Source organism: Tyto alba, unplaced genomic scaffold (genome assembly GCF_018691265.1).
Source record: "Tyto alba isolate M040663 unplaced genomic scaffold, T.alba_DEE_v4.0 Super-Scaffold_16, whole genome shotgun sequence".
In the NCBI taxonomy this organism is placed as follows: domain Eukaryota; kingdom Metazoa; phylum Chordata; class Aves; order Strigiformes; family Tytonidae; genus Tyto; species Tyto alba.
This window is the reverse complement of record NW_024881278.1, coordinates 14,680,279-14,707,057: the sequence shown is the minus strand read 5'-3', so window position 1 is coordinate 14,707,057 and position 26,779 is coordinate 14,680,279. Positions and strand designations below refer to the sequence as shown.

Here is a 26,779-nt window from a genome sequence, read left to right as displayed (position 1 = left end):
GCTCACATAAATTTATTGGATCTTCATACAGGTAGGTTAGGGCAGGACACTTTTTCAAAAGGAAATCAGAGAAAGACTTCCAATGCTACGTTGACTACACAGCCTGTTTATGCAACTGATTTTTCCTAAAATGATATAGATCTCTATGTATTGAGAAAAGAAATTTAAAAGTTATTTTGCTGGATTTGTTCAAATTCTTTATATTTCTTAAATGTCGAGACAAAGAGCTCTGAAGTTTATGCAATAAATACATTTGGTTATGCTATTCCTTGCTTTAAAATAATTAAAAAGAATACCCCAAACATGGATAGTGAAATGCAAACACATTTGAACTGCACATTGACAGTTTGCTGTGTTTTCTGTCTTTTACACAAAGCTGCATGCATTGCTTCACACAAATCACAAACCCGAAAGAAACCAATGTTTTGATTTGCAGACCATGTAATGGCTTTGTTATCAAAAACAAGAGGTTGTGATCTTAGCCCACTATGTATTTATTCTGCCCATTACAGTGCTCCTTTTTGGTGTGTATTCCTCCACAGAACTTGAGCCTAAGATTTTGTGATCAGGAGCATCTGCTGAAGAGACACCTTCCCTTTGAATATCCCAGTGCTATCAGCCAAAGACATAAAACTAAGTGCTGCTTCTTACCACCTCACAAGTTCTTCCTGGTACTTGAAGTGACACGTTCTAATGGGGTTATTATAAAGGAGTTATCTGTTAAATAAAGGAATATCTGGTATCATTTTAGTTGTCCTAAATTCTCAGATTTTGGCTAAATCATGGTTTCAGTTCTTTATGCCATTGAACAATTGGTTATGTTCATCCAGACAAAATTGTCTAAGATTTATATAATTTACTTTCAAAGAGTAGAGAGCGTTTAAAGGAATCTTATGTAAAATAAAAAGAAAATAAATATTCTAGAAAAGACCAAGCACTCAGAAGTTCTCTGGACTTTCTAGGGTAGAACATAAGATTACGTCTCATGGAAAAAGTGCTATACCTAGTTTTTCAAGGATTGTTCAGAAGTATTAGAAACTTGTCCTTCACCTTTAAATAAATAATATACTTAGACAACAAAGGAAATCAGGAATGCCAAAACCAAAGCACCACTGGTTTCCTAGTCAACTCCTTTAGTGCCCTTGAGATCCAAGGTCCATAAATCTCCTACAGCCTGACTGGTCTGAGGGGCAGCTCAGCATGGACCCATGCAGCAGCTGACAATAAAAACCACCAAGACAATTATGTGGTATCTCCATCCTTGCTTGCATGTTGCTCTTGCAAGTGTGGTGAGACTGGTCCAAGTCTTGCTAATTCCACTGTTGATTACTGGAGTGCCGTTATTCATAGTAACCGCTCCAGCACTTTCCTATGACAGTCCATAATTGGTCACTGTTCCCCTGTAGTACTGCAACCAACCACATTCTGTTTGATCTGAGGACTTAATAGTAAGCATTATATTTCTTTTGTTTTTTTATGGTATCAGTGCTAAGCTCTCCTTTGCTTATATCTAAAATTATTTGTAGCCTGGTACCCAGTGTTGGTGTTAGGTGTTAATCCTTTTAGGGCATGAGAGAAACTCCCCAGCTTGCAAGAACTGTGTCAGTAACAAAAACTAGATCCTGGCCATGTTCTTCCCTTGACAACCCAGAGGGACTGATCCAGAACAAGTATAATTCAGCTGAATGAACACAAGAAAGGTGTCTTCACAGCGTTTGATAGCAGTCTGCATACTTGCAAGGCTACTATAATAACATCTGCTCTGGAGGTATGGGTTGTGGATAAAATCTTTAACCAATGGATATTACTCTCACTTCTGGTTAAGTAGATCATCTGTTAATGTGAACTTAACCAAACGTATCCTTGTTACTATGACAAACCTCTTTCTTCAGAAAGAGAAGCCAGCTGCTTTCAGATTTCAGAAAGAGCTTGCCAAATAGAGCAAAGCCTGACAAGTAAAAATAAAAACTCAAATAATAACAGGAGCTCTTTAGTAAGAAAAACTGCTAATAAGACAAAACAGTACAATTAGAAATATCAAATTACTGTCTTTCAGACAAGGTATGATTTTATCAATTGGGATTCCTCTAAGTTTTCACTTTAAAAATTTCCATAATATTTGAAGGTGAAATTAAGATTTATTATTACGGAGGAGGTATTTTCTGCCAGAAATAGTACTGGAGGAACCCATGCATGCGAATAACAAAATCTTCTGGCAATTCAGTCAATGAAGTTGTTCAGACCTTTCTGACACCATTTTTTCTGGTATGTCAGCAAAGATGAAAATAACCAAAGTTCCTTCATTTTGAAATCATAAGAGTATTGCGTACTTTTAAATTAATAGAGTTTAAGACCTATGAATATTTCTACTTAGTCTAAAATAAAAATAACACAAGCCATAGCCTTACTAGAGGCAATTCTTTTACTCCTCTAATAAGAACCAGATCAGGGAAGAAATAGAAGTTTTTTACAAATTTCTTTTCCTTCTCTGTTTACTGCTTTGTTGTATCACCAGTGTTCTAACAACTTCAGGGCAGTCAATTTGGTCATTCCAACTGAAAAATGTTATGAATTTTTCTGTGTCACTTCTTTTTTGGGTATAACATTTCAGGAACATAAACTGTTACTAAATGGACAGTCATTCAGTTGCTTTTCTTCCCCCACTTTCATCTTCATTCTTCATTCTTATTTAGAACTTTCTCTGCTCAAGTGTAAGGGTCTTGGGTATTTTGAGTTTTGAAATTGGGATTTGCCTTTTGGGGTGGGTTTTTTTGATTTTGGAATTATGTGTGTACTATCCCTAGTATACTGCATGCTATGACATTCTGGAGAGCTATTGTTTACTAATTTGCCCATACAGCAAAGTATTTAAATTACTTGGAATCCTTTATGTAAACACACCAATCGTGTTATAGCTTCAGTAAAGGACTTATGTGCAGCCCATGTCAACCACCCCTATTTTATGGTAAAGGAACAGAGAAGTGAAGGAAGAAGACTTGCTTTTTACATTGTTTGCTGAAGGTTCAGGGACATTCACAGTGCAACCACTATCCTGAAGGATGTTCCAGACCAAAATGTTAATTTTATATACAGAAGATACACAAAAATAAAATATGAGGGTATCTAAGAGAAAAGATATTTACTCTAAAGTAGCTGTAATTCCTTGAGAAAATTCCCCAAGAGGCAAGGCTGAAGCTTTTGCAGTGTGAACCCTCTCCATCTGGTTTGAGTAGCTCTACAGTAACTTCTGTTGTGATTCTTTACTATGAAGGCTGCAATGAAGGGTGAAAACAGTGTCTAAAACCATGACAAGATTGGGAACTACTTGTAGGGATAGATCTGTGTTACCAAAACAATGCATGTGATACAAGATTAAGAAATGCAGCTTAAGTGGCAATGGTACTTTAACTGTAGAATTATAATTTCAGAAAGTCTATATTAAAGCCCCAGAAGTGTGCACACTACTATATAACATGAAGCAATATCTGTCTTGATAAGATAACATTATAATAACAAAATATTGAGGGAAAACCTGAGAGGGAAGTAATACTAAAAATGTTGAATTCAGAAACCAAGAATTTTTAGGCAGGCTTTGAAAGAGTTTAAAACGATTGCACAGAATAACAAGTTGAATAAATGTAAGAAAATACAATTTTGTGCTCTTTACAGTAGTTTGCCTTTTTGATAATGCTATTTCTCAGAGCTGCAGTAGTTTAGAATGTGTTTATGTAATTGCTTGAAATTGAGTAGCTTATTCTATTGCATCTTATGTGTGACTGTGCGTGCTTCAAGAACATTGTAACTGCAAGTGGAATGTGTTAAAGTACTCCTTACCCTAACAAAATCCGAACAATCCTTAGGAGACAATTGGTTGCTGTCGAGTTAGACATTTTTATCGTACAGAATAAAACTCACATTTTTTTCTCTTGCAATGTTAAAATCACAGACAGCGAATCTTCTGTCTCTTAGTAGTTCAACGGCACTAGCAGAATCCTGTAGCAGACAGTTTATATTATTATCTTAGCATGGTGAATAGTGCTAACATTGCAGACATCAAAATCAACACTGCAAAAGGAAGAATCGTCAGAAGATTTCAAGAACATTCTAGTTAAGTATACAAATGCTATGAAATAAGTTGTAGAAACAACTACTGAAACGCATATCTGTATGGCCAAAATCAAAAGCTTTAATTGTCAGAAAAAGTGCCTTCTGTATTTTACAGCCCTCCATTTGGTTAATATAACACATTTATCTATGAATAATAAAACTGCAGGTATTAATTCACACCTCTTTCAGCTAAATGGATTTATCAATATTTTCTACTTAAATTTCTGCCAATAATGTAATGTGTATTAATATTTATTAACATATAAAATGCCATGAATTAGAGGCATGAGATCAGAAAAGACATAACTGAAAAATTTTTTCTTTAGTGCCTTTTTTGTTAAATCTTTTTTCTTCAAAGGAGGAGAAAAGTTTGGGTACTGGTTTGGGGTTTTTTTCCCGAACAATTTGTATCAGGATTTTTTTTCCTAGCAAAGCAGGTATAGAGGAGACTCCAGGCTAGACAGTAGGTCTGATATCTTAGGGTATTTATCTGTGGTTTGAGACGTCTGAGTTGAAATCATTGTTTTGCCTGATCCATTCATTTGGAAATTAAACAATTTCTGTTTGGAATTAGTAATATTTCTTGGGTAAGTCTACCTACTGTTTTGAATGTAGACATGAGCTGGTTGTATCCATGATTTGAGTTAGTAAGATGCAGTGCATCAGAAATTTTTAACATTTTTTTTCTATTGGTTTGTTGGTTGATTGTTTTCTTTTTTCCAAAACGGAATTGTAAGGGACTGCTGGATGATTTTACCTAATTCATTTCAGATTTGTTTCAAGACATTGTTTTCAATAAAAAAGAAGGGAAAAACTTGTGATGGATGTTCTTGCAATGACACCTTAATTAATATTGGCAATCTGTCTTCAGGCTTATGTTGGCACAATATTACTTTGACCCTACAGGTGGAGGGAGGACTACAAATTGAAAGATTTTGGGGAAAAATCATTGGTACTTTTACATATTAAAGATTTTGAAAAAAAAAATCAGGTGCTGGGCTTGCTTTGCACATAAGGTTTTGGGGATGTTTTCTACTTATAGTTTAGTTTTAAGAGAATGACTTTGCAGAAAAAAATATTTCCTACTTTATGCAGAATTATGAAACAAACTTCTAAAAGTAAATAAATTAACATGTATTTATATGAGTTTTTCACTGAACAATAATGCTAAAAGTGCCACACTGGCATCTCTTTATGGTTAGGATTCCCATGCAAGCATTGGCCCATATAAATATAAATCAATTCCCTGTGATGGTTCTGATTAGGAAGGTAGGTTAAATAGGGCAGTGAATGGAAAAACAGTGAGCAGGGACCAACATTTTTAGGAGATCCTGGAAGATGAAAGTGATACTGATCTAGTGGGGAATCGGGGAATCTGCAAGCATTTGCCAAATGTGAATCAGAGGTTACATATATATATATGTGTGTGTGTATATATACATGCACACACACACATATACACACACACATACACACATACATACATACATATACATACATACATAAGAATTTGTTGCCATGCAGAGATTCTGCATGAGGATCTCCTGTAATGGAAAGAGCAGTTTCCCAAGTGAGGTGTGCTGCGTGGACTGTTTCACCAGCATCAGTCCTGGAGCTCGAGACAGGCGTGATTCTACATGTCACTGTTAGTACAGGCATTTCCTAAAGTGATATCTTGTAGATTACACATCTTGAACTACAGTTGCCTCGAGATTAATAGTCGGGTTTTGTCCTTGATTTTTAAAATGTCCAGGGACGTTTTGTTGTCAAGGACTTGGCATATCAGTGCACTTGGTAAGACTCAGCTGTGGCATCAAAATTGTTCTTCTTGTCAACACACTTTAACCTTAAGAAAGAGCTATTTCAGTCCTAGAAGGTATTTCTGCTACATTTGTGGATGATTTTGAACAAGATGTGAAAGTTAAGATAAAACAGAACAGATAGCAGAAATCAGCTGCTATTTTTGTAAGAATTATTTTTGAGTCCTGCATAACTTAATGTTGACTTGTTAACTGGATTAGCTATAGAAATTTTGCAAGCTTGATCAATTTAAATCTATTTTCAGCTATCATATGAAACAATTTTGGAAGTTGCTCTTCCAAATAAAAAAATAATCTTATAAATTAACCTATTGTGTCACCTAATATCTATTGCACTTTTATTATTTATTAGAACGGAATCAATATTTCATCTTCAGAAAGCTGCAGATACCTGTTGCGTGTTGCATTGTGCATTTCTAGGCTTGGATGCAGAGGTTGCAGTTATCTAGATATCTGAACAGCTTCCTTCTTACACAAAACAGATGTAGAAATGTTTCTGCTTTCTGAGGAGGAGTGCTAAGATTGACTGTAAGGGTTCATTTTGTTTTCTTTCTGAATCTCAGTGTTGCTGGGTCAGACTTGAGAGCTTGTTTTAATTATGGCACCTAGTAATTTAATTATCAGCCTCCCCAAAGTCTGCTGTGCTTTTTGCAACCCTAAAATTCCAGAATCTGTAGACATGCTCCAGATAATCCTGTTCTGGTCCAGCAGATTACCTTTGCCAAAATTTGTTAAAAAAAAAGAACTTCAGAAAGGTTTCTGACTGTATTATTTCTATCACAGGGGAATTTCCCACCCTCAGTTGAGGTTAGGAACTTAAATCCTTTGCTTGCCACAACCGTCTCGTTTGGTATAAATAACTGTAATGAGAATAAGAAACTTCTCTTGTATAATCATTTGGAAACTTCAGCAATAGGCAATAATTTCCAGGTTTCCAGTCTTCAAGGAAATCTCTAGAAAGGGTGCAAATTTCTGATCTAATAGCTTATGCAGTAGAAAGAAAATTTCAAAATGTCTGACAATGAGAAATACATACATCTGCTATAACTTTTCCTGATGATGAACTTTCTTGTGATGTTAGTAGTGGGATCTTAAACATGGACATTAGAGTTGTGGTTTACAATTACCAGTTCTTGTGCTGGTTGTTTCTAGGGTGTGATAGATATTTTTGAAAATCAAATTGTTAAATTTATGCATAGGGAGAAAAAAATAGTGCTTTTATCTGTGTCTCAATAAAAACCAAAATTAATAATCACAGTACTATTAAAGAATGCAATGAAACCTTTATTTGCATCTTGCTCATTTGCAAAATGTTTCCTTGACCACGCAGTTGTGCCTGTATGGTGACTGGATATAAATATGCTAGAGCTTACTCGAGCTGTATGGAAAGAGAAAGCATTATCTAACCAAAATTAACAATTCAATTGCAAAGACTAATAGAGTTTGCATCGTTATGTTTTTTATTATTTTTTTTTTCTATTAAAAGATATATTCTATTTGCAGGCCAAAATTAGCAATCCTAGTCATGCTATATAACCTTTTCCATCTCCAATAGTTATTTTTCTTTGCCATTTGACAGCTGTAGCTCACAAGGTGAGGGAAAATACTTCTGGCAAAAATGCTAAAATAAGACATTCAGAAAAGTTTGACTCTGCAGCCTATCCTTCTAAATAATATTTGCATATTCTGAATTGTGCACAGGGTGCTTAATAGAAACATGGTTAACTGGGACAGAGCGTAACCTTTCTGTCTTCAAGTCATAGAGTACGTGTCTACTCAAACTGCAGGTTCCTTTGTACTGTTTGAGAAAAGGGAGTTTTCTCAAGTCTCTGCAGTAAATAGCTGGTGAGCTCTGGCAGCTGGGTCAGTACCTGAGAATATTCTGGAGAGAAGGCTTAGTCCAAGCTTGGACTACCCAGCAGTGAAGTGGATGAGAGCTCTTGGTCCCAAGCCATCCATGCATTGGTCATTCCTTTTGTGCTCACAACCATTAAGCAGGAGGTTGTCCACTGATATGTTCTGGCTTTGAAACAGTATCCTTTATCTGGAAGAAGATGATTTGAGAACTTTTTAGAACCATAAATATGACTGTCCTGTAAACTGTGCACCAAATTTGACAGGCTACCTACTGTAGATCTGTGCCAGAAGACTGGATGGCAGATACTGGATCTATGTGAAAATTACTGATTTCCCTTTCCTGTGCTTCCCCCTCACTTTGGTTAGTAACTGCAGCAGCGGAAGGGTCAGAGTCACCTGAGAGTGACTCAGGCAACCAAATACACTGGATTTATTCTTTTTGTTTCTTAAGTTCAGACTCGCAAGTTATCAAAAGCTTTTTGTCAGATCTGAATTTAATGTCATGACATTTTAAGGCTATATCACTGAGCTCCAGAGACAGCTCTCCTAGCTTTCTCTTCCACCTCCCTTTCAGGCTGTGATAGACACTGATTACAGTCTCTTGTGTGTTGGAGGTAACAACTGTATACCTGGCAAGTCTAGCGCTCTGTCATAGGATTCTTGAAAAATTGCAGACAGTTCTTGTCCCTTCAGAGGAACTGAGTTTTTTCAGTGACAATTCAAATCAAATTGTCCTGTTTGTATAAGTAATTGCAGGCATCTTACCCTGAACTATTTCCTGCTATTTGAGTCCTCACACTCAGATGTCTGCAATACCTTTTCATTCTGGCATCTCTGCCATCACAGCCCTCTCACCATCAGAAACTTCAAGGAGAAAGCAAAATCAAAGCCCCTGCCAGGCTGTTCTGGCTTCTTCTGCTTCAGTTAATCCCATCTTTCTTTTTCCCTACCTCAAGGTATGATTACTGCCATTATCTTCTGACCCTGATAGATGATGTGGTTTCTTCAAGAGACCTTGTCACTCTACAGTACTGAAGAGACTGTCTCAATTTATGCATTGTGATGTCCTCCCAGCCCTTTCTCACTGATCCAGGTCACTGATGATTGATCCCTTGGTCTTTGAATTAGGTACCACACAGGCAGCTTGAGAATCTAGGACATGCAGGAAATAAAGGAGAGGAGCCTTAATATCCAGATATCCTTAATATTGTTAATATCTCATCCAGAGCTCAGAACATTGAGAAGTCAACAGATGAGTCATACTTTGATACCTTAAATGGAGAAGCAGAGTGGGGAAAAGATCCTTTGCTCTCTCCTGAAAAGCTGTTGGTTTGTTGGGTGACGTCTCAGGTTTAGGCTCTCAACAGTCTGCTTCACCAGCAGCATGAAGCATGTTGACAAACAGCCTGAGCTCATTTCAGATCATTAACAGAAAATAAGAGACGATGTTTCTTAGGAGATTTTTAAAAAACAAGTGTATTTTCAGGGACGGCTCCTTCCATGAGATATGTTAACATAGAGAGGAAGACTCAGTGCTATAACTTACATAATTTATGTCTATAATGTTATGACTAATAAACTTGGATCCTAACAAGTCTCACACATAAATAGAAATACTGACAGTAGAAAGTGATTCACTAGCTATGATGAGCTCGCAATAGTGAAATAAATTCTTTTGATATTATTCTACCAAATCTAAGCCCATGCTTTAGATCTTGATTCCTCTCATGTTAGACTCACTGCTTGGCCTGGAAGAATTTAGAATGTCTATGAACTTGGACTGCATTTAGTTAGCATAAACCTCTGCTCACTAGCACTCTAGTGAGATTCTGAAATCCTCCTTCCTTCTCCATTCTGGTTTTCTTCAATTACATTAGGACTTGTGAGGATGTTTCCTTTCACCCAATATCTTATTGCTGAGTAGTTCTTTATGTCCTTTTTTAATTTCGGCTAGTGGTGTTATAATTATTGCAGCTTTTTTTTTTTTCCTCTTCCTCCAGACTTCACCATTTCAAGGTGGAGAAATTGCAAACTGTAAACATAAAGAGGAGTTTAGCATTTTACGTACAAGGTCAAATCTTTTCGATGCTGCCCCAAATCTTTTAACTTAATTGATAAAAATCCAAGCTATGTTTGTAAAGGAGCTGTTAATCTGGACAAAAGTCTGTATTATTTCTTACCACTTATGTCATGATCTATTTCCAAATAATCACCCTGCAGAGCTAAAGCTGTGTTACTATTCTTGCCCAAGAATTGTTCCTTCCTATTTATATTAAGCCATCTGAATTTCTGCTCTCCTCAGGTGATCAGTATGTCATCCAGGGTCAATGCTCTATTGAGCAAAAGGGTGTTCAAGGTTTCTGTTTGTGTGATAAGTTCCAAGATCTTTCTCTAATTTATTGTGCTTTTATGGCATATGGTATCACCTAAATATATAATTAATATATGTGCAATATAATAAATAATTGTATGTAGACTGTTACTCAGAGTAGAGACAGTTACTACCAATAGCTGGAGTTATTCAAGATACATAGCCTTACACTACATCCTTCCTTCCCTTCTCTTTTGCAGGTCACTGTTTCTCTTACATTCCATGCTCAGAGAGACTTAGTATCTAGAAGTGGGCTCCAACCTGCATCCAAACATGTCAAAGCAGGGGAAAGGGCTTGGACATGCCCTTATGTTAATGCCAGGACAAAAAGGCTTTTGGACTCCAAAGCCTGTGTTCCACCAGTCTCCAAAATTAGAGCACCTATAAAGACTATGTATGGTAAATTCAGGGTATTGATAAAAACAGCTTTTCTGTATTAAATATCCTATATTTTATACCTTGCCTGAATGTTTAATTTCTAACCTCTGTCATAATGCTTCACCACTGACTACTGCCATTTACTCTAGATGGACAGCCTAGGTCAGGCTGATGCTGTTGTGACTGCAAGAAGCAAGCAAGTAACAAAGCCTGCTTATGGTCACTGTAACTGCTCATATGTAATTATGAACAAAATATCAATCATTTGATGAAATAAATTGACTTGACTTTAGTTCATTTCTGCCCCTTTTCCTCCTCTCTCCACAATGATGTAGCCAGAATCTGTAACTGTATGGGCTTAAGAAGACCAAATAGCTTCTGTAGAGGTTTAGTATGAAGTGGCTTTGTGGCACTCAGCTAAGCATCTTCAAAATTTAATTATAGACCAGGCAAGCCTGCCAAATAGTTACCACAATGGCACTGTGATCAAAGTTATTTTACAATATAAAGCACATATCATCTGTATTCCGCTTATTCCTCATTGTAAGTATTTTTTTTTTGTATTTATACAGATGAACACTTACCAGCAGGCATTTGAGAACACCATCCTACACACCTGTGTGTTAGAGAAATCCAGGCTTAACTGGCAGGTTAACTCATGCCCTTCTCCTGTGTATCTCTGAGAACTGAAAGAGAAGAAAAGCATGAAGGCTATTTCTTTGACCTAACTATAAAACACAGACAAATGGAATAAAGTGTTATGACTGAAAATACTAAAGGCCATTGAAAGACTCTCTCTGATCTTCTGCTTTTGTCTAACACTAGAAGGAAAATATCAGCTGAAACAATTACTTTTTGGTTTTTATGAATTCTAGATCTATATTTTTTTGGGCACATATTAAATAAATATGAGAAATGTAGATGAAAAATTGACATGAAGTAATTCTTATCTGTATACCGAAAAACACAATTGTTGTTTATAGTGAAGGTTGGAATCGCTATAATTTCTCTCCTTCTGGCAGCCAGTTGATTTTACAGTATCTTTTTTATCACAGAATAATATATCAACTGGAAATCTTGAGAAATATTGTTTACAGTCCTTTAAGATAAGTTAATGTAGGTGACAATGCAAATGGTACTGCAAGTGATTATTTAAAACCTGACTTTTCCTATTTCTCTGTAATTTTGGTAAAGATTGCATGAAAATGTTTACTGTTAAAAGCAGTGGTAAAATCTCTATCTGCTGGTTGTCTGGGAAACCATATACAGGAGTCATAACAGAGTTAATAAAACAAACTTTGACTTTCAGATTTTTTTACCGTTTAGGAAAATAGTGGCAGTGAAATCCTCAGGATGCAATAAAATAATGAAAAATGTAGGATTGATGATTTGTCAGCTCAATTTTAACTTTTAACTTTGCGTGCAGCACAGAGGTCAGCTTGAATCTGGCTAAACAGACATTGTGACAAGTGAACTTAGGTGCATAGCATCATTAGTTGACTTTTTTATAATTGACCCTCATAAATCCTTATTTTATACTAGCTTTTAAGCAAAACATAAATATTTGTATTAATAGGTTTCTGCATTCAGAATTAGGTTAGAAGTATTTAATTATTCTGAAAAATAGTTTCAAGTGAGATTTAGTTATTACTCAACAGTTTTATTATATGTCCAAGCACTTTTCTTTCTTTCCCCAATTTGATCTAAAGTTTACGTATTTTTCAGAGATATTTTAAAACCGTTGTCTAATCTTCTCTCACAAAAAAACTTCCACTTAATCCAGATGGAGCAAGAAGATTTAAAAGTAGGAAAGTAGTAGCTGTAATTGCATTTTGTTTTCTAAAATTTGATTTTATTTTTAAATGTTAGCTCAGTTGTTTAAGTGTCTCTTTTCTTCTTGTTTCTTTATCCATAGAAGACCTAGGATGTTTCTTTGGGTGCAGCCTGTGCATCTGCAAGCAATGGAATAAATAAGATCCATTACCATTTTCTCTCATATTTTTGCACATTAGTTCTCCCTCCACCTTCTTTACTGTCCTTGTAACCTGTTTTTCTGGAAATAAGTCAGATATTTTGGAGGAATCAGCACATCAGATACTTAAAAAAGAATGAATACTCTCATTTTGCCCAACAGTTTTTTTATTTTTTGTATTGCTCTCTGAAGTTGTACGTACTCTTTGTACAGTATAGAGGGCAGGCTTTTAGATATTAAGAAATCAACTTTGGAGGATAAAATGCAGGAAGATGTTCAATTATCTCCCCAAACCAGATTGAGATTTCTCAGTTGTGAGAAAATTTTCTGATACAAGACAGTTATCAAATTGCCCCTCAGCAATGAGAAAGATTTTAAAGTCTGAAAATAACCAGTTAGAAAAGCTATAAGTTGTTTCATTTTTATTTGAGTAAAACTGAAAAGTTGTCTAAAGTTTGAGGATCTATTCTGAAAACAGATTGGTTTTATTTGTATTTCTGAACTTGTAGTTCCTTAAGCCAAAATGTTGATGGAAAAGGTTGAAATAGCATATGCTGAGTGCTATTTGGTTGTCACAGCTATGCTTGGTCGCATACATTTCACTGAGTTCCTGATATTTCTGATAAACTGTATCCCCTCTCAAGCTGAAATGCCTTCAATCACTGTGAGTTACAAAGTCAAAGGCACTACACAATTTGGACTGTCTCCTAGAAGGAATTTACATGGATTAATTTTTTATGCTATATTATATTTGTGTCCTGCTGTTAATAAAACACCCCACTGCAACCATGCATAAATATTACAGAGCCCCTCCGTAGCTTGTACCTATTCAACACAAAAGTCATTCTTTGTGCGTGAGAAACTCAACTGAAAGAACAGAGACATGGATTAAAAGTGTGAAGAAACCTGGTGAAATCTTGGGTGGCATTTAATTGCATTAAACTCCAGTCACTTTAGCCAAGCATATCTTAATGACTAGCTTTTAGTTACCCAACATTCACAAATTATTAGGAAGTTAAAAGAATAATATCATTTTAATTCAATCAATATCATAGAGGCCCAAAACTTTTGGACAACTATTTGCCATGTTGTGAATGGAAATTTGCAATGACCATTCAACAACAATTTTTTTAGGACTAAAGGTCTTCCAGGATGAAGCTTTTTTCTTCACAGCTCAATAGGAGACACACAAAACTATTTTCCAGAGTCACTCCCTTCTCTAGATCTGTTCCTGATTCCATTGCAGGAAAGTTTATTCAAATTCCTCTGCTTTCCACCAGGAGAAAAAAGAAAAACTAATCAAACTACTAATCCTGCTGGTCACAGCCTGGCCCAGGTTGGTTTTGTTCCAGGACCCCAGGTTGGTGAGTTCAGGCACCCCAGAGACATTTTGCCAGATCTTCCTCTGTACATTTAGATTGACTTAAACATTAGACTGTTTTCTCCTCCTTCTGGCCTGGGTGCTGAACAGCACCAGGGTTTACTACAGAGCAGGCATAATTCTGTTAGTAACATGCTAGTGTTATTGGGAAATGGTTGATACACCCCCTTTTTTTTGGTCATATTGGCTGTTTGATGTCAGGGTTTACAACCAGATCACATTCCTTTGTGTTACCATTCATGGCTTCCACTCTGAGCTCTCTTAGAACTGAAAATATCTCCTAGACCTGAAAATATCATGTCTCCATTAAACTGCAGCCTTTTCAGCCCTGTATCTCCACATTTAGGGTCTGGGCTTGGGACTAGGTGCTCTCTCAATGTCCCTTCCAACCCAAACCTTTCTGTGATTCTATGAGTAGATTGAAGACTCTTCTGTTTTTCTCATGGTACTTTTCTGAGGAGTTTCATTAGAGTTTTTTTCTAATCCAGTCCACCAATGGGACTTCAATCTTATGGGCAATCCTGTTTATTTCTTAATAGGAAAGTCCTTTATACTCCTGGCAAAATTTTCCTATCTTCATTAGTCTTTATGATAGCAATTATATTTGCTAGAGAAGGAAAAAATCAAACCTCTGATAGCTGATTTTCTTTTTTTGAGGATGAAGTAACCCTCAGGACACTTCCAGGCATCTTGCATGTGTCTGTATTTCAAGTCACAAAATTAATTTGCCTGTGATTTCTTCCAAACCTGTGTGAATCCACTGTAGGAGCTTACTGTCATATACTGAGTATTAGTTGTTCTTTATGTTTTTATACCAACACAACAAAATCCTTTAAAGGCATTCCTTATCTTTTAGTGTCAGATGCTGAGAAGTCCTAAGATTTATGTACTTCATTAAAGAGAATTTCTCCCTGGCATAACTGACTTGTGCAAACATGTTACCAGATCATTAAAAGGGAATCCTCTGCACCAGTCAGGGCTCATACACTAAGAGCTCAGGCAAAAATGGGATTTTTTTTTTTACTATTTCATAGAGTATGCCTGCAGATGGAAACTGCAAAGCAGCCATTTGAAACTCCACTTAATTCTTAATTTGCAATATGCTCCCACTGAGCTTTAACAAGTCAAACTTGAACTCACAGAAATCAGGACTACAGTTTTACCCATTGCTTTGGTGCCTCTCTGGAGGTTGGCTTATTCTTGGTGTTAAACCACTCCATCCCTCTTTCGTGATTTAAAATTATATATAACACTAGGAAAAAATCCCAGAAATATAAAATGGCCATGCAGAGTTTTTGTGGGATGCTCAGGAAGGCTCTGTCACTTCTTGGGCCCTCTTCCAGCAACTGTAGCAACTCAAAATTGGGGTGGCTCTTCATTGGTTGTACTAAGGTACATTTCACAGCCATGGCTGCTCATCACCTGCCTGAAGACGAAAAATGTCACAGTGAGATTCCTTGGGGAATCTCACTGCTCAACCAATACAGACTCGTTAAGGATCTGTTCTCAGGAAATTTAAATTCACTTCTTTTAGACAGCGTGGGGAAGCCCTTCATTCTTACTTCATTCATTAGTGTCCTTTCTTGATGCTGCCTCTTCCAAAACTGTAAGAAAAAATTGAAGTTACTGTTGCTGATCTGCTCTACTGGGGTAAGGTTATTCCCAGAATGCATCCTCAGTTTCTCCCTACAGTGGTCTCTGAATTTTACCTTAGTCAGGAATTAATTTGCTGGTGGTCTTTCCTGGGTTTTATACCATGACAGTTCCAGCATAATTTAATTTCCTCAATGCCGTACATGCCCAATCATTCTGTTTATGATGTAAAAAAGCTTTCAACAGGACTCCTTGCTGTGTTGTTTACACAAAAGAGATACTTGGATGTACACTTCTATATGAAAAACACATCTTCATGGGCATCCAGGTACTGACAGCAATTGTTCTAGTCTTTACGTTCATTTTCTGTAAAAACAGATGAAAAATTTTGTCATCCGTTGTTTATTTTATATTATGAAATCTTGTAGACTTTGATAGCTTTATTAGATGTACGTTCTCCCATCCTGATGAGACCCTTAACTATTACAGTACTGCAAGCCCAGTGATAAATATGTATCTGGCCAGACTGAAGAGAGATCAACTTCAATGTATTTTTCATGAACATAAATCATATTCCTGACCCGTGATGATGCTTGCCCGCAGTGGGAGGAAGCTTGCAGGACACTCCCTCGCAGAGCAGCTGAGAATAAGCCAGTTGAACAAATTAGGTGTGGAGCACAAAGACAGTTATGAGGAGAGGCAGATTGGAAAAATCAAACAGATATAATATTTCAGCATCTATTTCACATGTTCTCTGCCAGTTGCTATTTTAATCCATTACTACTTAAAAACTGGTTTTGTTGATGGGATTTTTTTTGTCGTATTTTCTTATTTCCTCACTTAACATTTAACTTAGAAGAAGCTGTGAAAATTATGTCTTTCTGTAATAGCATACACAGGCATAACACATGCCTAATTTGATGGAAGAAGTTTTAGGCAAACATATTTACGGAGGAGCTTATGTATCCCTAATCTAATCTTCTGTAACTTCTCAAAATATAAATATATAATGGAGAGACTCAACGCAGTTTAAAACATAGTATTGAAAATGTTACACTACTGTAATTCAGTAAGAGATATTATCTATAGTGCTATCACCATTTCAGTGTTAATGATGAGTTCTCATAATGTCATGAAGAAATACTTATTTTTGTTTCATTTAGTTCCATTTTCTAAATGGCATAACATAATACCAGGTACACTTAATAAGACAATTATTATAATGGAATAGATTGCATTTTTATATTACTTTTCTTTTTTTTAATTACAACCCTGAATACAGACATATGTTATCAGAAATATTAATGAATGTAACTAGAGCATGTATTTTACATATATATAAGCTACTGAACTAAGGTAGATAAATGGGGAGTCTTTGCATTACAGTTGTATTTAGCTAGCAGTTTCAGACAGAGTATGTTTATTTAGCATGCTTTTTACAGCTCAGATAATGGCTCATTATAGGTAAAAGTTGCTGTAAATTGTGTAGACCATGAAATATCAACTGGGGGAGCACTGCAGCCAAAAAGCGTAGGACTTCATAATGTACAGATAATGTGTCTCAAATGATGTAATCAAGCCCTTACTTCAAAAGTTAATGAGGTTTGTAGTAAACTACAGTTTAGACTGCTGACAAAAAATATAAGGACATTAAGCAATTTCTTTTGTTTGCTAGTACCCTATAAAATATCAACTGTATTAAAGGAACTGAGCACACAGAAAGACGAAGTTAAGAAAGCAGGTAAAGAGTGAGATTGGAAATTTGTGGGCTTGCTATTAAAATAACAGTAAAAATTACAATTTTGTTTTGTTTTAATAAAGATATTTAAGAAACGTATTTACATTGCTTTAGATAAATCTGGGAACATACCTTTATAACAATAGATTTTTACCTGAGGTTCAGAGATGTGAGGATATAGCAGCATCTTCGACCATAGCTATATTCAGCAGTATGTGTCATCACATGCTCCCAACATCAGCTAAGTGCTATTACATGTTTAATGTATAAGATCTCTTCGAGATATGCTATATCACTCTACACACTCAAGAACAACATGAGAATATTTTGGATTCTGTGCAGACTAAACAGGAAAAAACAGAAGTCGGTAATTTTACTTTCCCAGTTGTCAAGGCTGTTCAAAATGTGCGTGTAAGTGCAAAAGGAAAATAGAGGGAAAAAAAGGAAAAAGGAAGGCTTCAGAAAAAAAAATCCTGCTCCATGGACAGTGCAGTGAGCACGTGAGGTGAGTGAGAATAACCTTTCCTATTGCCATAAGCATTCTGGTTCGGAGTCCTCGGAAAGAAATGCTCCTGCTGTCCCATCCGTAGGAAAGCTTGAAAGGACCTGGGCCAGCTTCAGCCTTGACCAGAAGGTGCCGTAGCTGGGGACTTTGCTCCCTACTCCAGTCCAGCCTGTGCATAAGTGATTGTAAACATTTAACATACCAGTTCTCATAAGATGGGGATAATGTACAAGCCTTATAGCACCAGGCGTTTTACATGATGTATATTAGTAGGGTCAGGTATATCTAACCTTTGTTTTCATGGAGTTAAGGGCTATACTGGTGAAAGCGGAATATAGTGGAATTATAACATCACTAATAACTGGTAATTATAAAGGAGGAATATAATTCACATTTTCTTCCTATGCAAGAACAAAAAGACATCAGCTTATACTTCTGTCAAAAGAGCTATTATAATTATGTAAAGGTAATTTTTCCAGGCTTTTTAATCAAAAATAATCACCTGTGAAATTGATTTTAAGTTTTTAAAAAGATTTTAAGATTGTAAAATATTTATTTAGAAAATATTAATAATTATATATCACACAGAGAGGATTACAGTTTGCTCTTAGGTACCAAGAGTTAAATCTGAGGAGAAGTTCAAGTTGTTCTTTCTACCTCCCTAAGTTAAAGCAAGCAAAACGACCACAGAAATCTTGCAGGTTTCAGGAATGTCCTCAAGGAAGCCTTGTGGAACTGGGACCACAGATACCGGATACTGCTTGAGCAAATCCTGTGCTTAAGAAAAGTGTCCCCCCACTCCCACGCTTTTGAACCCACAGGCAGGAGCGCTGCTTGGTTCCAAAGTAAGTATGTGGAGCTGAACCCAGGTATGGGCCCCAGGTCTCCATGGACACTCCCTGGATTTTAAAAAGCCACAGGCTGGTGTCACTTGTCACATTACACAAGAAAGCACCGGCTGAAGGCGGCAGCCAAAAAAGACTCAAGCAAAAGCTTCTCAGAATGAAATCTCCATCCCTGTGTGAGCCCGACCCTTGTGGCAGAAGGTTGAGGAGCACATCTCCGGGTTGGTGGCACGTCCCTGGCCACGCAGTGAGGGCAGGGACAGTGGGCTGCAGGGGTGCACTGCTCTGGCTGCGAATCCTAGATCTGCTCAGAGCTGCCTCTGAATAACACTTGGTATCTCAGAGCCCTCTGCCAGGGATGCGCCACAAATGGGCAACGCTTCCTACACACTGTTGTTCAAACAAGGGAGGGCAGCAGTTCTCACTACATAAAATATGGACACTGTATGAATTTTTTCAATCCTTTAACAGGATAATATCTTATGTTTTATGATTTAGAAGTCTTGGCCTGATGCTCACTTCAAGAGCGTTGTTCTCTCTTGGATTGCTCTCTCTCCAGTGTGTCTTCAAACTTCACTAATGTACAATGGTTGGGAGTTTATATGGATTTAAAGAGTGATTAGGAAAACTCATAAAAGAAAAATTTACTGAGTGCTATTAAATACAAAGACAATGCCTTTCATTTCAGAAGCCTTAGAGCCATGAATTTTTGGAGACAAGAAAATACCCCTGGGAACATACCACTGCAGCTGTAACATCTGGTCTCCCTCTCTGCTTATTGGGTTAAATTAATCTGTGGTGGTGGTCTTCTTTTGAATGGAGATCAAGACAAACAAACCTAAAAAAATTAAAATATAAGCAGTTTTGATTACAGGTTTAATAATAATTTTGTGCTTAATAACAAATAGTGATCATAATCTATTAGAAATAATCAGTAATAATGATGTTTGTACAGAACCTTACCCTTTCTGGCCCTGCTGAAGACTTTTTGTTTCTTCACTGCATGATTGAAAGGAATGGAAAGAAGTTGCAGCTTTGGCACTTTTGATCGCTAGACTAGCACTTTCAGATCTATGGAACAGGAACATCTGTTCAGCCTAACGGTTCAAAAACATGAAGTATATGAAAATTAGTTGGTGCTCTGTTTCTTTATTGAATTGTTCATTGCATGATTTTCATAATTTAGGTGTCCCATTTACTTAAAGGAGTGACAACCAGCACTGCAGCATGGACTGTGCTTTAGGAACTTGAGGAAGGCACCTCACTTCATTTTCCTTAGTGTCAGGGTGATTGCAATGAACCTCTGAAGCTCTTTTGTGGTTAGTTCATTGGTTTGGACTGTGAGGAGGACTGTGGGTTCATCACTAGGCAGAACTATGGCTCAGGTTACTTCTTGATCTAGCGAAAGGCATTTGAACTGGGCTGATGATCGTTGACTGAAGCCAACTGAGGACTCGCATCATTTCTCTGCAGGCTACTCCTCCAAGATCCTCAGATCCAGAAGCCAGAAATACGGTTAAAATCCTTATGTTGCCAGTCTAGCTGTCAATAGCTGCCTCAAGCAGATGCGACTGCTGCATGATTCATGCTCAAATTGTCTATTCTAAAATATGTGGTTGGACTTCTGAGACTTGTGATCACAGAAGACCTGTCAAGCCCAGCATTGACTCTGTCACTTCTCAGAGCCTGGATAATTAAAAATTAACACACTTTACACATAAATCATAATAATTAACCCACTTTAATATCATGAAGCTTATTAAAGGGAGTCAAATTGTAAGTGTTGTTTAAAAATTTTCCAACTGTGTTATTGTTAGGCCATCTACCTCTATTTCTGCACAGCTGTAAATTTCCTGTAATTTGTGTAGGGAGTTTGCATAGCACTGGTGTGGCACATGAAAGTATTTCACACCGTTATAAGTTAGCAGAAGTTTAAGATTTATTAATGGTGTGAGGTGGATTAAAAGGTTGAATTTTAGCAACACTTAGTGATTGACCTATTTAAAAATTAACGAGGTAAGTTGGTAGAATATATTATGATTAAAATAGTGGCTTAATTACAGATTTGAGAATGCAAGATTCACTATGAAGTAAGTTAGTGTGAGTCTAAATCAAAGAGTGTGTGTGTGTATATATATGGATGTATATATGTATAAACATAAAACACACACACACACACAAAGAAACAGCATGGAAATACTTGGATATCCAGTAAAATAAGTAGACATCCACACTTGTGAAGGCAGGTGTGCGTATTCAAGCACATCAATACGAAAAGAGGTGGATGGAAGAGGCTCCAGCACCATTTACCTGTTACACACTTTGCGTGGAGCCCCCATGGTACTGCAGCAGGCAGGCCTCATCTTTGCAGAGAAACCTAATCCCTGCCCATGAAACCTGCCTGCACATGGATACCAACATTGTGTAGCAGGGAGGAGCGGTCTAAAGTTTACTGCAGGTGACTGTGGAATATAAATACCTCCATGGTGACAAGATCAAAGTCTGTTTGTTTCCTAAAATACCCAATAATCCATCTTTTATTTAATACTTGCTTCAGCTCTGCATTTAGGGTTATCACCAAATGATTCTAGAAACAGCCTGAGTGCATTTGTCAAGTAGAAATAGATAAGCCTGCGTAAATTGTAAATTATATCTACCTATAATTCAACGAGGGCAGGAAGACAGAATTATTTATAATTATGGCTTACTGCAGGAGTAGATGAACACTGTTGGTTACCTCTGCAGGCAGTGCTGCATGTGTGCAGCCGACCGAGTGGAAGTTTTGCCAATTTTCTTTCTGCTGTCACAGAATTTCAGCCTCCATCCTGCCAACTGATGTTACTCAGTTTTAAAGCCAGTCAAAACAGTAAGCTGAATCTGGGCTATTATTTCTAATAGAAAACTTAAAAGAATACAACTGTGAAATGCACATTGCAATTCATTTTGGTTTTAAGGATTGTTTTCATAATGGTCTAACCAAACGCAGAAGCAATGCTTTTGGTTGCTGAAATGCAGAATGACTTACTTGTCCTTGGTCTTGAAATAGAACAAAAATCAATGGTAGTTCAAAGTCTGTTGTTGCTTTTAATCAGTATCTTTCCATATATTTACTGTCATCTTGTATTATTTCACCTCAAAATCTAATTCCTATACATAACTCAGTGACTTACTCTTAAAATTTAAACAATTTGCTTTCCCCCGTCACTTCACGGCTAAAGAACCATGAGCATATACAAACCTCTGTATTTTTTCAGTCATAACAGTTTGATCCAAGAGAAGAACTCTCTCTCTCCAAATATATACGTGTGTGTGTATGTGTGCCATGCAAGACGACCAGTCACAGTGCAACCCAGTGACATTCCTTGTTGGCTCATTTCAGAGATGTCAGTCACTCTGTAACCATCATATTTTCTTGAAATTTGTCAAGAAAGTGTTTTCCTACCAAAAAGATTCTTTTCCTGAAGCAGGAAACAGAAGACACTGTGGAAGCTGCAGAGAGAGTCACAAGCTGTGAAGAAGATTTGAGCACTTGTTAAGATGAAATCACCCTTGTAGGAACAAGGATTGTTGCAGAATATGCTCAGGTACAATGTCCCTAGTGATCATTTTCAGATTTGCACTTCTGCAGATGCAGTCTTATTAGCTGCTAAGACTTTCAGCTCCCTTTTATTTTGGTAGCAATTGAGAATTTTTAGTCTGGCTAAAGTTCCATTCCCTGAAGGCTGTGATAAGCAGATATAAACACATACAGAAATTGCCATACAATTCCAACATCTATCTTTTGTCTACAGTATCAGTTTGCTTCCAGAGGATTCTTGACAAGATTATAAAAACACAAGTAGAACAGAGAATTAAATAGTTCTGCTTTGGTTCTTTGAATTATCAGTCTATTTGAACAACTTTGCATGAGCACCATTTGTCTTACCTGTAGAAAGGCTTTTTTATTAATAGTTACCATATGGGGTTTTTAAAATCTGTGTTGCCAAAAGCAAATGGTTTGAATTTTAATGTGGCTTTGAGTTCAACTTTTTTCCTTTTTTTTTCTTTTTCTCCACTCATTAATTTCCACTTATATTCCTAAGGATCTACCAGGTATTACATTACTTTTCACAGGAATTCACTTAGCCTGATTTGAAGCTTTAGATAGATTCTCTTTCTGGTCAGTTGATTAGCATTTAAAAGTTTCTGCAGCGTGAAATACAGGAGCAAGAAGGTCCTTAGTCAGGCTGACTAAACCTAGCAATATATGGCTCCCAGGGGCAATGCAAGCACCCTAAGGAAGAGTCTTGGGAAGATTGTCCTGGAAGAATGGACACGCTCATGTGTGCACAGCTCAAGACTCGGGGCTCTCAAGACCAGCTGGTCACATGAATATTTGGATGTGCAGAGTGAACAAGGCATTGAGTATATATATCTCGGTTTAAATGTTGGAGTATGTTTCCACTGTTGAATGTATCATCAGTCGTGTTTCCCACCCTTGGGGTCTCTGTTAAATATTTCTCCCAAACGTCTGTAAAGACATTTCTCATGGCTGTTGTGTGGACTGACTGAAATTCTGTTGGCATCTGCATCTTCCACAAGAAGTATTTTACAAGGGAAATACTACTGGCTCGGAATTCCCTGTTTTCAATTGCAAGTCATCTCCATTTACATTTCACACAGGTCCCCGGGATGGGCTTATGATCCAATAGCTGTTCTTTAAGGTGTTACTGCTGCATGTTCAGCTTTCCTTTCTACAGCCAAGGAGGAAACTGGAGAGTATCTGGACTCGCTGAACCATTATCCTCTTACTATCCTTTATGCAGAATGCAAGCAGAGAAGCAAATGGTTGCACTAAAAAAATACAATCTTCCAACAGGAAGGCATGCTATTCATTAACGTGAACATGTGGAGCTGACACCATGAAGTAACAAGCAACTAGTAAACAACTTGCTTCACCAAGCATATCTAATTTGATATGCAACACTGTAAAAGACCTAAACAGGTTTTTGCCCTTCTCTGCCTGTCTGTGACCTCAAACGGATCATGTCATTTCCTATCCCTGTTCAGACAGCAGGGACACAAACTACCTCAAGGTACAAAAGGAAAATTATTTGAAACTTTTGGCTACAGTGGCACTGGGTAGTCTTCTGAGGAGAAAGATGGATGATATGTTGACATGGTATCAATGACAACCACGCAAAAAACCAGAAGCTGGAGTACCAATCCAGCTGGGCAACATGCAGCAGGAGCACCCCCCGGCAGGGCCTAGGGCTTTTGACACGGCAGCTGCCGGCTTTTCTGCACCCTTACTTCCGCGCCTCTGGCAGCACACGGTGGTTGCTGTCACAGACGCAGCCGGGCGGGTGCAGACCAGCACGCACCCCCCCACACCCCACGGCAGGAGAGGGCGGGAGAGACCCCTAATCACCAGACAAGGCCCTCAGCCAACAAAAGGCCTCAATCCAGAGAAGTTTCTACATATAACCACAGTTCAGATCCAACCAGGACATAAAACGGGGCCCCTGCCAGAGCCCCCCTTTGAGCAGTTCTCCTGGGAGCAGCTGGTCGGTGAGGGGAAGCCCTCCCCCGGGGACTGGGATACCCGCAAGGAAACTCCCCTCCCCTTGGGGAGTGCGTGCTCCCGCGGGGCACCCCGGCCAGCCCTCAGCCCCGGGTGAGCGATGGCAGCTTCGGGGGACGCCTGGGAGAGAGGCTTCCCCTTCAGTCGGCAGGTGTGCACGGGCTTTGGAGTCATCGTGTAGTAACAACTTCCCCAACTGGTACACTGCTCTGCTAAATGCTTTGGTGACCCCCCCTCGTCTTGCTGGTTTCAGCTGTTAGGATTTAGTTACAAATTAAAGGTTGTTCATTACCTGCATGAAGGCTCTTCAGTAATACCTCTGTAACACAACTTCAGTCTTTCCTTCAAAAGGTTTCCTCACTCCTGTAGTGGGGTATTAAACGCTTTTCTCATGGTACTCCCTAGCATTGTTATTGCTTACATTCCTATATATAAAATGGTAGAACTGATGTTTTCAAAAAAAACTTCTAAAAAAAAAAAAAAATCCTGTGCTTAGCTTTTCTGAAGTATTAAAAATGTAAAAGCACTCCAAGTATTTTCTTCTAATTTTGGTGAGCTTCCTCACCAAAAAAGCGTTGGAGTTTCTGGTTATATACAGAGTGCACGATGCTCTCCAACCACACCAGAGAATTTTTACACCCACTCCGTGAAACAACTTTCACTCCACAAGAGGTAAGAACAGTGATTCTCATTAGGTCTTAATGAGCTACTGTAAATGCTATTTAAGCAAATATTTTTATTACCTGTGGTAAATAACTGTGGGCAAAATCTTTGTAACTGTTCTTGAGTCATGTGTTTTATCTCTACTAGAGTCTTGTTCACATCAGGTCAAATTAGCACAAAATGTATTTCCTGTGCAGTATCCCTTAGGCTGTATCCCACAGTTACATGCAATTGTTAGTTTTGACTTCTAATAGAAGCTGTGGGGAAAAATACAATACAATACAGGCTGAACAAGTGTTAATTCTGCCTTTTGACTGTTAAAATAAAACTAATTGTTGGACTAACAGAACGAAGGAACAGAAGAGCGATGTGTTAACCTTGCGCACTTCACTGGACCCAGGGTACCGCTGTCTCCAGGCTTAGCAATCCCCCCCAAGAGCAGGCAGCCCGCCCTGCGGGCAACGACAAAGCCGGGCACAGAAGTGGGCGCCCTGCGGTGCCAGCTCTGCGCCTGGCAATTCTCACACACGTTTGATGATGCTTATTTCATTTCTCTGAAACCATCATCTTTTCCATTAATCACTTTTTCCTAACTTAGTAATAACTGAAGTTACTACCCGCTGACATTTTAGAGCCTGCTCTTCCTCCCGCTGCCATGCCACCCGTACTTCCATTATCTGGGGTCCAGGCAGATGAGCAAAGTAGCTGACACAGACAGAGCTGATTCAAGGAACAAATGTGCTCTCGGGCTGATGGTGGGTCTGTAAACTTTTGCATAAAGAGAAACAGAAGAAAAGGGAGAAATGGAGATCTTCTTTTAAACGGAGAGACTTCCTTTCCTTAAAATTCCTGGACAGGCTAAGAGAAGCACCATACATGAGATTGTAACACTCAACCCACAGCCACAGATACAAAAAGAACTTCAACAAACTTGCATCTCTACTCACTAAGATAAATCAATGTCATTTTTTTCAAAGAGCACCACAAATGGGAAAAAAAAAAATAAATGCACTCTTTAATTTTAAGCAAAAGCTTTATTTTCATTTATAGGCTTGTTTGTATTAAAAACAATTATTTCAAAATCAAATTCACATAAAACTCAGCATGTAAATAAACTGAAGTTGTCATTGGTCAAGATCCGTTTCTGAAAGACAAGGGCTCTGAATTACATTTTAACAACCTTGGGTGGCAACAGATAAACCTGGGATAGCAGTAGCATCTCCTAGTTTACAGGCTGAGTCATCAAACTGTCCCCCCCTTCAGTACATTTTAAAATACCAGCTGCAAACCAGTGCAATTAAATGATTGCTCTACTTCCCCCTAAGCCATTGAGCAACCACTGAAAAAAGTATCATCCCAGCTGAATCTGCCATTTCACTGAAGTAAATGCTTTTCAGTGTTGTTACTGATACAGGCACTGCTATTTTCTTCCAGGAGTCAGAGTACTTGTCTTAAAACATTTTCCTTACAATACCAAGGTACAGATTTTCAGAGGAGACTGTCACAATCAAGCTACATTATATACACTTCAAATGTACAGTTATCTTTAAAAAATGCCTGTGTACAAAATAGAGGGTTCTTTTATTTTTAAAAAATCATGTGCTAGATTTCAATTACATCAACATTTTAAGAGAACTGAAAATAATTGATGGATATAGCAACACTCCAATTTATTAGGACACCTTCCTGCCAGCAAGCGTAGAGGTACCTGCACTGCGTTTAAGATTCTAATAAGCTTTTTTGGACAATTTGTACTATAAACCTCATGTATGAAGTATGTCAAAAGCTCTCAGTTGTGACGACAGAATAAAAGCTACTTAATTAATGCAAGATTATTTCAGTAAAATATAAAATTATTCTACTTATGAAGTAAATACTGCAAGGGCATCTGATTTACAGCCAGTTAGACAAAGAACACAGCTAGTGACTAGAACACATAATTAGTTAAAAAGTCAAATATATACAAAAATATATTAGAAAGTGGTC

At 37.6% G+C, this 26,779-nt stretch overlaps 1 protein-coding gene across 3 annotated transcripts in view; it reads left to right on the top strand.

The window, feature by feature from the left end:
- DNAH14 (dynein axonemal heavy chain 14) overlaps positions 1 to 26,779 on the top strand; it is a 48,856-nt gene that overhangs the window by 14,793 nt on the left and 7,284 nt on the right. For 2 of the 3 annotated variants that reach the window (XM_032989250.2, XM_032989248.2), the window contains exon 7: positions 543 to 4,921. The exons of the other annotated variant lie outside the window; for it this stretch is intronic. The gene's annotated coding sequence lies outside the window, so the exon portion shown is untranslated. Of the gene's footprint in view, positions 1 to 542; positions 4,922 to 26,779 lie in introns of those variants that run through there. 3 annotated transcript variants of the gene reach the window in all.